This window comes from Solanum stenotomum, chromosome 4 (assembly GCF_019186545.1).
Source record: "Solanum stenotomum isolate F172 chromosome 4, ASM1918654v1, whole genome shotgun sequence".
Lineage (NCBI taxonomy): Eukaryota > Viridiplantae > Streptophyta > Magnoliopsida > Solanales > Solanaceae > Solanum > Solanum stenotomum.
In genome coordinates this window covers 31,356,561-31,375,493 of record NC_064285.1, presented here as the reverse complement: position 1 = coordinate 31,375,493, position 18,933 = coordinate 31,356,561, and the positions used below count along the sequence as shown (strand labels likewise).

The 18,933-nt window shown below is 40.0% G+C and overlaps 1 protein-coding gene across 1 annotated transcript in view; it reads left to right on the top strand.

The window, feature by feature from the left end:
• The window catches only part of LOC125862657 (nucleobase-ascorbate transporter 6-like), a 725,741-nt gene that overhangs the window by 194,670 nt on the left and 512,138 nt on the right, over positions 1–18,933 (top strand). The gene's annotated exons all lie outside the window — the stretch shown is intronic.

The window sequence follows — 18,933 nt, the reverse complement described above, 5'->3', positions numbered from 1 at the left end:
CATGGTCTTGGCGAGCCTAGAGAGCATATAACCTGTTTTGGTGCGGACTGCGACCTATACCAAATGAAGCACCGTGCTGAGTTGGCCGACCTGCTTGTGTTGTTGAAGCTGTAGACTGAGCCCTACTATTATTACCTCATTTATCCTGTTTAGAAGAAATACAATCTCTCTACCTGTGACTATACTGACCACACCCAAAACATCCTTCCTTTTTTGCAAGACACTCTCCTGGGTGGTTCATACCACACTTTGGAAAAAGTTGGGTAGGTTATGGTACCTGAAACACTCAAATTCATGAACTCCTAAGCCTTAACCTCGTTCAACTCTCTTGCAAAGAACATATCTAGAAAAGTTCCTGCGAAACACCCCCAAGTCAAACGAGCTGAATTCTCACCCATGTTTTCCTTCCATTGTGTAAACCATATGTGATCCACTTCCTTAAGTTGTTAGGATGCCAACTCAACCCTATCATTTCCAGTCAATTGCATCTCTCCAATGATCTCCTTGACCTCATCAATAAATTTCTAAGGGTCATCACCAACCTGCGACCCTAGAAACTCAAGCAGATTCATCCGTACAAAATCAAAAACCCTAGCTGCCACTGATGCACCACTTGCATTTGCAGGTACTGGAGCCTGCTGACTGTTCTAGTTGGAAACACTCTGAGCCAAAAGCTAAATAGCATTCTGAAACTCTCCATTCAAAACCTCATGTTGTAGGACTGGAGGAACTGCATCAGCATTGCGGGCATTCAAATTCCTTGCATAAGCTCTACGAGAAGGCATGATTGAAACACATAACATCGAGTTAGGAAGGAGATCATACCCATGCCCGATAAGAATAACAAGAAAGTGATGTTTTTCCTAAATCAGTTTGTAGCCTCCCCATCATCAGTGTAGCGCACTTCACACTCATGAAAGGGACTCTACTTAGTGAAACTTTTTTGACATCCTAGGACTGTTTAACCTAGTGCTCTAATACCAATTTGTCGCACCTCGAGGAAACACCTTGGGCGTAAACACAGGACCTAGGATCACGAATGACCCATAGCTAACCCTGAGTTGATATATCAGTAGCAAACTAAGATAAACTAAAATAATAAATAATGTGTGGAAGCTTAAAACATGATATAAACTGAAATGGGGAATACCCAATACTGTCTAATTATAAAAGACTATGAGTTTAATAACAACTAGAAGATCAAACTCAAAATCAAAACTAAATCTAACTATTTCTAAAATATCTTCTAATTGACTAAAGATGTTGGGTCATGCCCCCAACTGACCCAATTATAAACTGAAACTAAAATGGAACATTGAAATATGAAACATGTCTATTGTATTTGAAGTATGAGTACACACCACTGATAATGCTGAATGCGGATCAGGAACTGATCTACACGTAATCTAAATGATGAGGATCTGAACCTACATCACGAAAAGATGTAGGGCAGAGTATGCATCAGTACTTGAAAGGTACCAAGCATTCATAATAGGATAAAGCTGAACAAATAAATATACATATGAATAAAGCATACTAATCAATGATTTAATGTGAATATGATAAAGATACTGAGATATACTAAAAATGACTAAACTAAATGCAATGACCAAGTACATAACATGTTGACGCTGAAGATTAAAATGTAACTGAAAACCTGGTTAATGCACTAGAATCTAACTGTGGGAGCTACTATTAAGCGACATAAAACAACATGAGTGAAACATGAAGTCTGATGTATATGTCCCATTGAGGGTATGCAATATACCTTGCCAGGGTATAAAGTCTTGACTTGTGTGGTTATTAAACCTGATGCCCACAATGGGTAGTTATAAACATACTGGGCACGTAGTTTTGAGATTATCATGGTGACTGACACTAGACCAACTTGATATTAAGCCTACTACGAACTGGAAATGTGTACGATACAACATAACTGAAATATATTGGATTTCTTAATATCCTGACATGCTACCTAAAATATACAACATTAAATTACTGATAATGAAACAAATGAAAATGGTGGCATGTATATTTGTTAATCTGTCCTAGCTAGTGTAATTCATGAACTAAAAGAACTACATAACTAGGGCTCTGAGTTTCATACATGAATCTATGCAATAGTGTTACCAATATGTGATAATCTGATTGGGAACACTTTAGTAGCTAAATCAGCACAATTTTTTGAAGTTTTAGAAACTCTAGGTCTAAACGATGTGAAGGGAATCAAGAATCTGACTGAATTCTATGGACTTAATGGATAAAAGGAATGCACTAGTGAAATCCCATAGACCTGGTGACGAATGCTACAGATAAATCTTTTGATTTCGGGGTTGGAATTGAGGAAAATCTACTTGTTGTTCTTGAAAAACTTATCGCATGTTTCTTCCATTTTTTGCTCTATGTTTTCATGAATTCAGGGAATGATTGACAAGGGTAGGATCTGATTAAGTTACTAGGCTTAAACAGACCAAAACGACCTAGTTTAGGGGTTAAACGACTTAGTCTAGGTTCCCAACGCATAGGGGAAAATACCAAATGACCCCTAACTAAAAATCTCTTGGGGCCAATGACAGGCATAACCGACATACTGTCGATCGACTCATTGCCCGTCCTGTCAGTTCGTTGATCCGCTTCAGAAGATGAGGGTGGTCTGAACAACGGACTAGACCACGGACTGTGGTCTGACGTACGGTCCGTAGGTCCAAACGAAAATGGATATTTTTGGGGTTCTGGGGAGGGGCCAGGAAGTGGCCAACCACAAACCCCACCTATGGTGTGTGGGTGGCCTTTATTTGTGGCACCTGCAACTTCTGAAAATCTGCATTTTGTCTCTTTTAGAATCAGGGGTTTTACAGAACTCCGGGAAGACCTTCTATAAATACTTTAAGGAATTTATTTACTACTGGGACATACACAAAAATTGGGGTTTCGGAGTGTGAATCCTTAACGAGAACAAGATGATAGATATACCCTTTGGAAATCATTTTTCTAGTCTTAAGGTAAGAGATAAATCGACCTATAGGCACTGAGCTACTACACTTCCATTCTAAGACTGGCTCGTTCTGAAACTAAAAACAAATAATCCTAGTTATACAATCGACTGAGGCATAACAAGAATGTAACCAATCCATTCCTAGTATGATTTCAAAATCTAGCATTTCTCACTCTACAAGGTCCTCTGAGTTGACTTTCTGACAGACTGTGACTCGGCAATTTCTGTATACCTGTCTAGCTATAACTCGGTCACTAATTAGAGTAGAGACTAAAAAAGGTTCTGAGAGAGTTTCTTGACTCATACCAAAGTGTAGTGCTATAGGGAGTGATAAAGGAAAGAGTAGCCCATAGATCAAACAAAGCATAAAGATCTAAATAAAAACATACCAGTGACCAAATCAAGGGAATCCTCCTGGTCTTGGCAAGCTTAGAGAGCATACAACCTATTCTGGCGCTGACCGCTACCTCTATCGAATGAAGTACCCTACTGAGTTGAGTCACCTGCTGGTGCTGCAGGATCTGTACACTGAGCCCCGTTATTGTTTCCTCCTGACCCCTACCCAACAGAAAGGCAATCCTTCAACCTATGGCAAGACTGACCACACCCAAAACATCCTCCTTTCCCTACAAGACACTCGCTTGGATGGTTCTTACCACACATTGCGAAAGTTGGGTAGGTCTTGCTACCTAAAGTACTACCTTGATACTTAGAGTCTGATACCCTACCTTTTTTGTAACATCCCGTATTCTAAGCAGACCAGAAATGTAGAATTCGAGAAGTTTTAGGTGCCACCTATGAATCGTAAGTTGACCTACGAATCATACGTGGGGTTTGTGGTTGGCCAGCTGCAACCCTTCCTCATATATTAAGAAAACAATCGTCTAAGGGTCGACCCACGACCCGACCTACGGACCCTAGGTCAGACAAGGGAGGTGGTCCTGGTCCGTGGATCGAGACCCCCAAATCCAACTCTCTAAAGCCAGTTGATGACTGGCAAGATGGATCGTAGGTAAGTCGATGGTCCGTCGGTTGGCCCCATTAGCTTTTAAGTCAGGGGTCATTAGGGCTTTTCCCTATGCGTTAGACACCTAAACTACGTCGTTTAACCCCTAAACTAAGTCGTTTTGGTTTATTTTAGGCTAGTAACTTAATTAGACTTTGCCCAAGTCAAATCATTCTTAAAAAATTCATCAAAGTTAAACGATAAGAAAAGTAAGAATATAACAACCCTCTCCAAGAACGCAACAAGGTTTCTTCCAGTTCAAGCGTCAAAATTGAAATATTTCTGCATGAGATTCTTCACCAGGTATGTGGGATTTCAGTAGTGGGTTCCTTTCACCTATTAGGTCACTAGAATTCAATCAGAATCTTGATTCTCTCTATCATGTTTAGAACTAGGGTTTCTTGAACTTTAGAAAAGTGGCGTGATTCATAAGTTAGATCAATCGTAATCATATTATCTTATATTTGAGGAACTGTTGCTTAGTTTCTTGCATGAAACTGAGAAGTCTAGTTGTGTAGATTCGTTTAGTTCATCAATTACACTTGCTAGGTTAGTTTATTCTATTATACATTCTCCAGTTAATAGTGTTTCATTATCAATACATTAATGTTGCGTTTTTAGTTAGCATGTGAGTATTTTGAGTTATTCAATATTAGATAAATTCAGTTATAATGTGTTACTTACATAATCAGTTCGAAGTAGGCTTAATACCGAGTGGACTAAGGGTCAGTCACCCGCATAGTCCCATAACTACGTGCCCCCGTAGTATAAGTCCTCTTGATAGGGCTTAAATATCCGAATCTAGAGACAGCTCTCAAAGTTTAATGTCGATTAACACAATCTCCCACAATCAGATTCTAGTGCATTGACAATGTTATCAGTTATAGTTCAATATTCAGTTTGAGCATGTTCTGTACTTGGGCATTGCATTCAATTACCTCAATATTTAATATATTTCAGTATATACATTCAGTTCAAATATACCATTCCCCTTATTTCTTTCTTGAGTTATGCATACATATTGTTCAGGTTTATCCTATCCTGCATGCTCAGTACCTTTCAAGTACTGACGCATACTCTTCCCTACATCTTCTCATGATCAAGGTTGAGGTCCTCACTCAGGCATAGATCAGTTCCAGTTCTCCAGTTCAGAAGTATTAGTTGTGAGTCCTCATTCTTCGAGGACTATTGACTTGTATTTTATTCAGTTAATCTTGTCTTTGTTTCAATTTTGCTAGACTTAGCTGGGGCATATCCCAACATCTATAGTTAGTTAGAGGCTTATTTCAGACATAGTTAGATTCATTTTTAGTTATGTTTGACCTTCCAGTTTTGTTTAAACTCTCAATTTTCATATATTCAGATAGTATTGGGTATTCCCATCATTTCCCTTTATATCATGTTTAAGCTTCCATACAGTAATTTCTATGTTAACTAAATATTTAAGTATTCTTATGATATTCCAGGTGGGTTAGCTTGGGGTCACTCACGATCTTAAGTCTCATGTTTACGTCAAAGGGGTAGCCTCGATGCGTGACAAACTTGGTATCAGAGTATTAGGTTCTAGAGTCCTAGGATGTCTGAACAACCACACTAAGAAGAGTCCCTTTTATGAGTATGAAGAGCGCCACACCTATGAGGGGGAGTCTACGAACTATTTTTGGAAAACCTTCACTTTCTTGTTATTCTTAGTGTGTGTGGGTATGATCTCCTTTCTAACTCAATGTCATGCATTTTCAGATCATGCCTTCTCATAGAGTTTACCCAAGGAATGCTAATGCACGTACTGCTAATGCAGTTCCGCCAGTTCCAGATCAGGAAGTTTTGAATACTAAGTTTCGGAACGCCATTCAACTTTTGGTGTAGAGTGTACCTAACAAGAACAATCAACAGGTTCAAGTTCGTGCAAATACTAGTTGTGGATCAATGGCAGCAAGGCTCTGTGATTTTGTTAGGAAGAATATGCCGAGGTTCAAGGGTCGCAAGTTGGTGAGGATTCCCAGAACTTTATTGTTGAGGTCAAGAAGATCTTTTGAGTGATGCAAATGACTGGAAATGATAGGGTAGAGTTTGCGTCGTACTAGCTTAAGGATGTGGCTCACATATGGTCAATGCTGTGGAAGGAAAACATGGGTGACAATGTTGCTCCTATAACATGAGAGTATTTTACCGGAGCTTTTTTGTACATGTTCTTCCCAAGAGAGTCGAGGGAGGCTAAGGCTCAGGAATTGATGAATTTGAGACAAGGTTCTATGTTAGTCCATGAGTATGGACTTAAGTTCGCCCAGCTCTCCAGGTATGATCCGCATATGGTTGCCAATCCTAGGGCAGAAATGAGTAAGTTCCTATTTGGACTGTCTGAGTTGGTAAAAACAGAGAGCAGAAATGCGATGCTGTTAGTAGATATGAAATTCTCTAGGCTCATGAGTTTGAGGGATATAAACTTAGAGAACAAACTAAGAACAACAAAAAGGCTAGGAAAGGTGACTATGAGTAGTTTCAAAAGAAATCAGGTTTTGGAAATCGCTCACAGATTCAGCAAAAGTCTTCATCCTCAGCACCATCATCAACTAGTCTTCCATCCTCTAGGTTTCGATAGGATCAAACATGTAGATAGTGTGGTAAGAACCATCCGGGCGAGTGTCTTGCAGGAAAGGATTGATGTTTGGGGTGTGGTCAGAGTGATCAAAAAATGAGGGATTACTCTTCTTCTAAATAGGGACAAGGATGTAACAATGATAGGGTTCAATCTACAACTTCAGCAGCACCAGCAGGTCGCCCAACTCAGTAGGGTACTTCAACTGGTACAGGTGGCGGTCAGCGTCAGAACATGTTGTATGCACTCTAGGTTCACCAGGATCAGCAAGATTATCGTAATGTGGTTACTTGTACGTTGTGAGTCTTTTGTTTAGATGTTTATACTTTGTTAGAACCAGGGGCTACTATTTTCTTTGTTACTCCTTATATAGCAGTAAACTTCGGTGTTAGTCTAGAAACCCTCTCAGAACCTTTCTAACTCTCTACTATAGTCGGTGACCCAGTTATAACTAGACGGTAAACATAAAATGCTTTGTCACAAATTCTCAAAAAGTCACCTCAGCAGATCTTATAGTGTTAGAAATGGTAGACTTTGATATCTTTCTAGGCATGTATTGGTTACATTTATGTTATGCATCAGTCGATTGTAGAACTAGGATCATTCTTTTTCAGTTTCAAGACTAGCCAATTGTCACGACCTGAGAGAACCCCCTAGTCGTAACACGGCGTACTCAACCCCGAAGGGGACTTATAAAAGCTTCATAGCATTTATTCATTCCATAGGTAATAGAAATACTATGAAATTAAAACTTTTTATTCAAAAACCATACAATCTATCATTTCAAAAGAATTTAAAAGCAAGAGGAAGTCTAACATCTCACATGGCCATGTTAGACAAACTTATAACAAGTTAGGTCACGATCCCTTATAATCGAAAACTACTAAATGTTTGTTACAAGAACAAAAGGAAACATAAAGGTCCTTGTCCTCGACATATGAGGACATACCAAAATGAGGACTCGAGAGAAGTCTAATCACAAGCTTCACTAGAGAATGATATCACTTGCCAAAACCTATACTTGTAGTAAAAATAAGAAAATATGGGTTAGCACACAAAAATGTACTAAGTATGATGACCATGCAAAAACATGCTTAAAAGGGACATTTTGTTGGAAGTCATGCTTGTATGCCATTTTAGTAAAACTTCATGAATATTGATACAAGGGCATGATATAAGTCACAACCAACATACAAGTCACATATTCATATTTGAATACAATAACTTATAAACCTTTACCTTCATTTTGAGCCTCCACCTCAAGCAACCCTCAAGCTACACATTATGCAATGTATGGGTAGAGTCCCATACCACAACCCATACTAAGGCACCACCTTAAGACCAAAAGTGAACTTACCATTCAACCTTTCCACATTTACACAATAAAGCATTTAAGAGACATAAACATAACATGAATCACATTATCACATTAAGACAAATATCCAAGACAACTCTAAGTCATAGTTGTGCAATGTTCAAGTACCATCCCATTATAATACTCACACTAAGTATTCCTTTCAAGTCACCATAGACAAGGCACATTCATTTACAATAATCAAGACAAGGAAGTAACTCATAATACAATCCAAGTATAGCATGCATCATTTACATTAGACATTTAAATCAACATTATTCATTAGCTTCATTTAGAGAAAATTCACACAATAGTCATTAAGATTTAGAGAACTCATTATTGCCCTCTTAAAGCCTACTTGTGCCATGTATGGATAGCATCCCATACTACTACCCACACTACATAGAACTCCTCAAGAAACTATAATGCACATCTCACATGATGGGAATAAGCGTTAAACTGACTTAGACCAAGAGAGCTAGATCATGGAATTCGGTGTCTACCCCATACCGTAAAGAGGTGATCAACTTGCCTAAGCAAGACCGGTAAAGCTTAAGTGGATCCACTAGCTATCCTATGTGGGCACATAGTTAAGGGACAAGGAGGTTGATACATGATACTCTACCTCAACTCTCGGAGGAGTATCCACCCGAAGAGATTCCTCCTAGATACCCTGCCTCAACTCATGGATGAGTATCCATCCCATTCAATATCCTCTCGGTGCTTAGCCAACATTCCCATAAAGTAGTTAACATACATTTTATTCAAGGGATAATAGATTGTTAGTAGACACTCCGCCTCAACTCCCGAATGAACATCCAATTCAAGAGATTGCTACTATACACTCCGCCTCAACTCCCGGATGAGCATCCATCTCAAGGGATTGCTACTAGGTACCCCGCGCCAACTCCTAGATGAGCACCCATCCCATCCCACATTCAATGGAAATCTTATAGATTCAAAAATGAGAAAAGCCTTTCAACTAAGAATCCCATTATCGTTCATTACTATAAGTGTGAGAATATCCTTTCAATTAACACGTCATTATCATTCCTTAGAGTACAAGTGAGAATAGCCTTTCAACAAGTATTTCATTGTTAACATTATCATTGAGCATTCATTCATTCTTCATTCAAGTGTGTGTGTATATGAGAATAGCCTTTCGCATAATCCCCATCATTCACACCTGTTAATAGAGAGATAACATTCAATCCTAACACAATTAATTTCTAAGTATAATCATCATTCATCCATTTAGATCACACACAGGCTTAACATCACATTCATATATACAATCATCATGATAATACTTCCATTGCTCACATTATGACTTCAAGGCCATGATCACATTGTACATAATAAGTAAACACCTCAACCTTTCAAGTGGATCAACAATTTAAGACCAATTATACTTTAACATGAAAATCAGGTCAACTTGCCCTTTCAAGGTTAAAATGACAATTCCTCAATTCATCATAATTAGACCTAGATAATGATACAAATCAATAATATAAATCAATCTACACATAAATCCATAATCATTCATCAATAATCAATAAACCCACTTCACAAGTCCAAATTTAAGAATTGAGATAAATTATGGGTTCATAGAGTAAAATCATCTTAAATCATCAATTAAACATCAATATAATCATAGTTCATCATTTGAAAACATAAGATGCAAGAACCCATGAGATTGAGTGAAATCTAGGTTTTTGTTGAGTTTGAAATCACTTTGAAACTTCATTCAAATTGACTCTAGGGTGAAATATAACCGTAGGTGAAAGATCGCCATACCTATTAGATGAGAATCCACAAAAATACCCTTGAAAAAGCTTTGAAAATCTTGATGAAATTGACCTTGGAAACTTGAAGTCTTCAATGGAGTTCTTAGAGAGAGTAGTTTGAGAGCGAGGGTTTTGATTTGAGAGTTCAAGTCTAAATGAGGGTTTCAATGTTTTAATACACTTAAAATATGTTAATACACCTAAAATAACAATCCAAGAAATTTAAAAGACTTGGGGTGAATTTACCAATTCACCCCCACCTTGGCCGCGACTTGCACCAGAAAATAGTTGACATTCACGGATCCCATCCACGGACCTTGGATGGGTTGACGGCTCGTGTTGTCAATTTATGGTTTGGGACTATGAGGTGGTTTTGGGGCTCATGACCTACGGAAGAGATCCACGAGGTGTGAGTGGACCGACGGGGCGTGAACCCCATCCGTAGGTCACCCTAAGTTGGCCAAATTCTTGAATCAAGGGGTCCTGGAGGTTAGACTTAGTGTCCTCCTCAATGACCTCTAGGATGGTAGAAGGGGAATCGTTCCCTGAGGTTGAACCCCTAAACACTTCAACCTTGACTCGTGACAACATCAAACACCATCAAAACTCAAGACGAAGACAAATGAACACAAGCTAGGCTCTAGTTTCATTAGTTCGTTTTTAGGGTCGTTACACCAATCTTAGATTGGAAGGGTAGTAGATCAGAGCCTATGGGTCGATTTATCCCTTACCTTAAGGCCATAAAGATGATCTCTATCATCTAGTTTGGGATAAGGATTCAAGATACTAAACCCCAACTCTTGAGTCAGTTCCAGTAGCAAATGAGTTTCCAGAAGATTTTCTCGGAGTTCCTCCCAGAAGGGAAGTCCTTTCCGGAATTGATACCCTTCAAAATACCTAACCTATTTATATTCCTCCATACAGAATAGATCTAGCTGAGCTTAAGGAATTGAAATAGCAATTGAAACACCTTCTAAATAAGGGTTTCATCATACCTAGTATTTCCCCATGGGGGCACTAGTGTTGTTCGTGTAAAAGAAAGATGGGTCTCTCAGGATGTGCATTGACTATCTGCAGTTGAAAAAAGTCACAATCAAGAATAAGTACCCTATTCCCTGGATTGATGGCTTGTTCGATCAGCTTCAGGGTGCTACTCATTTTTTGAAGATAGATCTCAGATCAGGTTATCATCAGCTCAGACTCAGAGATAGTGACATTCCGAAAACAACATTTAGAACTTGGTATGATCATTATGAATTTGTAGTTATGTCATTTGGACTAACCAATGCTCCTGCAACTTTTATGGATTTGGTTAACAGGGTGTTCAAGTAGTATTTGTACTTGTTCGTTATCTTCTTTATTAATGATATCCTCATTTACTCTAGGAATGAAGAAGAACATGCGACTCATTTGAGGGTTGTGCAGCAAATTCTCAAAAATTGCCAGTGCTTCGCTAGGCTTAGCAAATATGAGTTTTGGTTACAATCAATTGCTTTTCTTGGGCATATATTGTCTAGCGAAGGAATCTAAGTGGACTCTCAGAAAATAGATGCAGTCAAAACAACAGCCCAGACCAACCTTCCAACAGATATTAGAAGTTTCTTCGGTCTGGCTTATTATTACAGAACGTTCGTGGAAGGATTTTCATCCGTAGCTTCTCCACTGACTAAGTTGACTTAGAAAAAGGTTAAGTTTCAGTGGTCAGATGATTGTGAGAACATCTTCTCAGAACTGAAAACTAGGTTGACTACACATCATGTATTGACTCTACCAAAGGGTTCAGACAATTAAATGATCTATTGTGACGCATCTAGAGTCGTCCTAGGTGGTGTGTTGATGCATCGTGATAAGGTTATAACATTTCCTTCTAGACAACTTAAGGTGAATGAGATGAACTATCCGACTCATGACCTCGAGCTTCTAGCCATAGTATTTACCCATAAGATTTGGAGACCCTACTTGTATGGTGTACTGTTCACGTAGATGTGTTTACAAACCATAAGAGCCTTCAATATGTGCTCACCTAGAAATAGTTGAATCTTTTCCAGAGGGAGATGGCTTGAGTTCCTCAAGGACTATGATATGAATGTGCTTTACCATCCTGGCAAGGCCAATGTAGTAGTTGATGCTCTTAGCAGACTATCTATGGGTAGTTTAGCCCATGTTGAGGAATAAAGGAATGAACTAGCAAAAGATGTTCATTGGCTTGCTCACTTAGGAGTTTGCCTTATGAACATATTAGGGGATGATGTGATAGTTCAGAATTGGTCAGAATGTTCATAGGTAGAAGAGGTTAAGGAAAAACAAGATAGTGGTCCTATTGTCACGACCCATGCCTAGGGCCTAGACGTGACATGGCGAATGAGGAACCTGAAGGAACCCCAAACAAGCCTCTCAAACTTGTCATCACACTTCATCGGTCGCGGAAGTACAATAAACATTAATTAACGGGAAATAGGGACTAAGGGCAAACCATTTCAAAAAGACATCATAGAAAAAGAGTCAAGCTCATTTACAAAATACTTGTCCAACGCACACCTCTACATACATATATAGAACGGGGGCCATGACATACTACCAGCTCCCCTCATAGTCAAAATACAATTGCAAGCTAAAGACTCAAAACATAGGAGTAGGAAACATAACATAGCCCTCGAATCATTGAGGACTCACCAACAAACTCGGATAAGCACCGTACTAGCCACGTGAATGGAGAGAAGGATCAAGAGTAGCTCCGGTCCCTACATGGTGACATAATGTAGGCAAAATATGCGTTAGTACTTGGAATGTACTAAGTATGCGGGGTGCAACACAACAATAGACAAGGACACAATCGAAATACAAGAAATAGTTTCATAGGCATTATGAATAACAATATGAGGATGATTAAAGTGAAGTCAAAACATGTTTAACTAAATCTATACTAATAGTATATATCATATGTGTATGCATGATCCAACCGATCTATAACCCCAACTTAGGATGGGGGATGCCGTTCGCACCCGAACACCCTGGTGGCAAGGTATAAACCCCTCACATGGTTGATGTTGGTCAAACCCCAAGCATCTTAGGTGGTGAGATATAAACCTTTCACATGGTTGATGTTGGTCACACCCCAAGCATCCTAGGTGGTGAGATATAAACCTCTCGCATGGTTGACGTTCGTCACACCCCAAGCATCCTAGGTGGTGAGATATAAACCTCTCACATGGTTGTCCGGTTCTTTTCCCCCGGACCGGGCATGGTCATGCAACACTTTATATAGGAAATTCCCATTAGGCTCTAATGCAATCTCATGTATGGAATGAACATATACACAAGCTTAGTTTGTCATCAACACATCTCTTGATTGCCATACATCTCATAACTCAAGCTTTAAAGCATCGATTCATCAATCTTCCATAGTTGGACATTTTGTCAAACACCTTGAAGGCATGTAATGGAATCAAAGAGCATGGAAAATAGGGTAGTAATTATGCAGCCAAACCAGTGAACAACCTACAACAACAACTTTTAACACCCACAATACCACATGAAAATCTCCACATCCATTCCAAATTTAGATTCAAGTTCTAGAGTCACAACATGCTCAAAACAATCACTTTTCATGTTTAAAATTCAAAGTGCAGGAAATTATTACAACGAACAAGACTAATTTATGAATCTTAACTTAAACCATGAATTAGTGAGTAGAATAGAGTTTAGGCACTATGGGTGGAAGGACCCATGAGTTCAACACCACATACCTTGAGTTCTTATGAAGGTCTTGAGAGTGTTTTCAATGGAAGCTTAGAACTTGGAGCAAGAGTCTCTTCAATCTTGAGGAAGGTTTTGGATTAGGGTTCTTGAGAGAACTTGAGAGAAAATGCTCTTCCTCACCCCGAGAATAGATCAAGATGTCATCTATAAACACCACCACAAAAAAATCAAGGTAGGGTTTGAAAACCTATTCATCAAATCCATAAAGAGAGCCGGATCATTAGTCAACCCGAAAGCCATCACCACAAACTCATAGTGCCCATACCTAGTACGAAAGGTCGTCTTGAGAATATCACACTCCCTCACCTTTACTTGATGATACCCTCACCAAAGATCAATCTTAGAGAAGTGACTAGCCCCATGCAATTGGTCAAATAAATCGTCAATCCTTGGAAGAGGATACCTATTCTTGACGGTGACCCTATTAAGTTGTCGATAATCAATACACATTCTAAGAGACCCATCTTTCTTCTTCACAAACAAAACCGGAGCACCCCAGGGAGAATGACTAGGTCTAATAAACCCCTTCTCTAACAAATCTTTTAATTGCTCTTTCAACTCTTTCAACTCCGCCGGGGCCATACGGTAAGGGGGGATAGAAATAGGTTGAGTATCGGGAAGGAGGTCTATACCAAGATCTATCTCCCTCTCGGGAGGGACACCGGGAAGGTCTTCTGGGAAGACATCTAGAAACTCATTAACAACCGGAATAGACTCAATAGGAGGGACTTTAGACTCCACATCATTGACTCTCACAATATGGTACAAGCACCCTTTGGAAATCAACCTATGGGCTTTAATGCAAGAAATGAATTTCCCCTTCACCACAACATCCCGGCTCTCCCACTTAAGGACGGGTTCATTAGGAAATCGGAACTTGACTTTACGAGTCCTACAATCAATAGAAGCATGATATGCATGCAACCAATCCATCCCAAGAATAACATCAAAATCCACCATGTTCAACTCAACAAGATCACAAGGCAACAACTTATTTAATATGAAAACCGGACAATTTCTATACACTTTTCTAGCAACAATGGAGACACCAATGGGAGTGCATACTTTATATGACTCATGCAACAATTCCGACTCGACATGAAATTTTCTAGAACCTAAGGGGGTAACAAAGGAATGGGTGGCACCCGGATCAACCAAAGTATAAACATCAAGATCAAAGATTTGCAACATATCGGTCACCACATCCAGTGTCTCATTAACACCTTGTCTACCATGCAAAACATAAAATCGATTGCCCCTTGGGGCACCACATTGAGAAGCACCTCTACCCAAAGGAATAGTGTTAGTACTTCGGACCTTGTTGCGGATCTTGGGACATTCAAACCTCTTATGACCCACTTCTCCATATTCAAAGCAAGCACCCGAACATCCATAGAACCCACTTCACCTCCCCCTTGAGGTCTAGGAACATTGATAGCAAATCCCCGGTTGACATGAGGGTTTCCTCGGCCTGGATGAAATCTAGCACCCTTAGGGAACCTATTCTCCAATCGGGCCCTCTTGGCCTCGTGCCCCCTTCTGTTCCTCAATTTTTCCTCCTCCATTTGCTCGGCATAAGTCATCAACCGAGACAAATCCATATCTCCAATGAGCATAGCGGACCGACACTCCTCACTAACCAAGTCGGATACACCCATCACAAATTTGTTCATCCTCGTCCTAGAGTCGGCCACCAAGTGAGGTGCATACTTGGAGAGTTGGACAAATTTGAGGGCATACTCCCTCACACTCATAGCTCCTTGCTTCAAGTTCATGAACTCCACCAACTTTGCCTCCCTAAGCTCAAGAGGGAAGAACCTATTAAGGAAAGCAAGTTTAAACTCCTCCCACAACACCACATAGCCATTACCTTTCTCACCCTTCCATTGATCAAACCAAATTTGAGCAACCCCCTTGAGTTGGTAGGCCGCCAATTCCGCCTTCTCACAAGCACCAACATCCATAATGGTCAAGAATTTACATACCTCATCGATGAACTCTTGCGGGTCCTCATCCACCTTTAAACCATGGAAAACCGGAGGGTTCATCCTCATGAAATCTCTCACCCTTTCCCCCGGGGTGGTAGTTCGAGGAGCTTGGGCTCCTTGTTGCACTTGGTTAGCTACAACTTGTGCAAGCATGATGAGTGTATCACGGAGCTCACCATTGGTGGGTGGCTATTCCGGTGATCGGGCCCGTCTTCCCCGCATGTTTGGCATGATGATCTAGCAATCCACAGAACAAGCGTTAGGGAGGAATCACCTTATTGCACTCTAAGCACGACATAGAACATGAAAAAAGGAAACCTTTCCTAAAACGTTTTGTAGCCTCCCATTCATAGTCGTGGCGCGCTTCACAGCCATGATTAGGACTCTACTCAACGCGGTGTGTTGGACTCCGAGGATTTAACAACCTAGTGTTCGGATACCAAGCTTGTCACGACCCAAGCCTAGTGCCTAGACGTGACATGGCGAATGAGGAACCCAAAGAAACCCCAAACAAGCCTCTCAAACTTGTCATCACACTTCATCGGTCGCGGAAGTACAATCAACATTAATTAACGGGAAATAGGGACTAAGGGCACACCATTTCAAAATGACATCACAGAACAAAAGTCAAGCTCATTTACAAAATATTTGTCCAACGCACACCTATACATACATAGATATGACGGGGGCAATGACATACTACCGGCTTCCCTCATAGTCAAAATACAATTGCAAGCTAAAGTCTCAAAACATAGGAGTAGGAAACATAACATAGCCCTCGAATCATTGAGGACTCACCAACAAACTCGGATAAGCACCGTACTAGCCACGTGAATGGAGAGAAGGATCAAGAGTAGCTCCGGTCCCTACATGGTGACATCATGTAGGCAAAATATGCGTTAGTACTTGGAATGTACTAAGTATGCGGGGTGCAACACAACAATAGACAAGGACACAATCGAAATACAAGAAATAGTTTCATAGGCATTATGAATAACAATATGAGGATGCATGATCAAAGTGAAGTCAAAACATGTTTAAGTAAATCTATACTAATAGTAGATATCATATGTGTATGCATGATCCAACCAATCTATAACCCCAACTTAGGATGGGGGATGCCGTTCACACCCGGACACCCTGGTGGCAAGATATAAACCCCTCACATGGTTGATGTTGGTCACACCCCAAGCATCCTAGGTGGTGAGATATAAACCTCTCACATGGTTGATGTTGGTCACACCCCAAGCATCCTAGGTGGTGAGATATAAACCTCTCACATGGTTGATATTGGTCACACCCCAAGCATCCTAGGTGGTGAGATATAAACCTCTCACATGGTTGATGTTGGTCACACCCCAAGCATCCTAGGTGGTGAGATATAAACCTCTCACATGGTTGTCCGGTTCTTTTCCCCCGGACCGGGCATGGTCATGCAACACTTTATATAGTAAATTCCCATTATGCTCTAATGCAATCTCACGTATGGAATGAACGTATATACAAGCTTAGTTTGTCATCAACACATCTCTGGATTGCCAAACATCTCATAACTCAAGCTTTAAAGCATCGATTCATCAATTCTCCATAGTTGGAGATTTTGTCAAACACCTTGAAGGCATGTAATGGAATCAAAGAGCATGGAAAATAGGGTAGTAATTATGCAGCCAAACCAGTGAACAACCTACAACAACACCTTTTAACACCCACAATACCACACGAAAATCTTTACATCCATTCCAAATTTAGATTCGAGTTCTAGAGTCACAACATGCTCAAACCAATCACTTTTCATGTTTCAAATTCAATGTGCAGGAAATTATTACAACGAACAAGACTAATTTATGAATCTTAACTTAAACCATGAATTAGTGAGTAGAATAGAGTCTAGGCACTATGGGTGGAAGGACCCATGAGTTCAACACCACATACCTTGAGTTCTTATGAAGGTCTTGGGAGTGTCTTCAATGAAAGTTTAGAACTTGGAGCAAGAGTCTCTTCAATCTTGAGGAAGGTTTTGGATTAGGGTTCTTGAGAGAACTTGAGAGAAAATGTGTCTAAGTATGGGAGAGGTGTTTTGGGAAATGTTTTAGAGATGGGAATTGAACTAATGGTATATAAGAAATAACATATGCCCCTTGGAAAAATTGTCCAACACTTAGAAAAAAAAATGAGGCGGGTGAACAGTTAAAACGTCACTGGAAATTGCATCTCCTGCCGGATAGATTTTACGAAAATGGGCATAACTTCTTCGTCCGAACACCGAATGAGGTGAAACGAAGTGCGTTAGGTAGCTAACTCAAAAGGATTTCCATGGATATTTTATGGGCCACCCAATTATTTGTGTGGTAGGAGATATGACCCTCCAAACTAGACCCTCGAAAAAGGCTTCACTTGGAAATTTTGGATTTTGATACGGTTGCTCTAAAATTTGGGTTAGACCCATTTACCACTCAATTTGACCCCCTAAACAAGAATATGAAGTCGGATTTTGGAAAAACGAAAAGGTTATCTTTTTATATAGCTAAACAAGTTTCCGGTAACTTCCGCTATACTAACTTTTTTAGTGTATTTGCATGTTCTTAGAACTTAGTTCAGTCAAATTTTAGTGGTAGGGTTTGCAGCTATTTCCTTCAATATTCAGCTAGTTTAGTCTTCATTCGAGGATGACTGTTCCCAAGAGGGAGAGAATGTAATACCTCGTATTCTAGGTAGACCAGAAATACATAATTCCAGAAGTTGCAGGTGCTACCAATGGACCATAGGTTGACCTATGGATCGTAGGTGGGGTCCGTGGATGGCCACCCTCAAGCCACCCAGAAACCCAACAAAACACCATCTTAGAGTCTACCCACGACTGGACCTATAGAGAGTAGGTCAGAACACGAGCTGTGGTCTTGCTCTATGGATCGAAACCCCAGATCCCACTATCTGAAGCTAGTCTACGATTGACAGGACGGACCGTAGGTTAGTCAACGGTCCGTCGGTTGGCCCCGTCAGCTTTTAAGTCAGGGTTGGTTTGGTCTTTTCACTATGCATGAGACACCTAAACTACATCGTTTAACCGCAAAACTACATTTTTTTGTAAGTTTTAGCCTAGTAACTTAATTACACTTTACCCAGGTAAAATCATTCTCAGAAAAATCCTCCGAGTTGAACAAAAAAAGGAGAAAGAGTCGACCAACTCTCTCCAAGAATGCCAGAAGGTTTTCTTCTAGTTCTATCCCCGAAATGAAAAGATTTCTCTATGAAATTTGTCACCTGGTATATCGGATTTCACTAGTAGGTTTCTTTCACCCATTAGGTCCCTACAATTCAGTGAGATTCTTGATTCTCTATATCATGTTTAAAACTAGGGTTTCTTGAACTTTAGAAAAGTGTTGTGATTCAGCTTTTAGATAAATCCTAATCATATTATCAAGTTTTTGAGGATTTGTTGCTTAGCTTC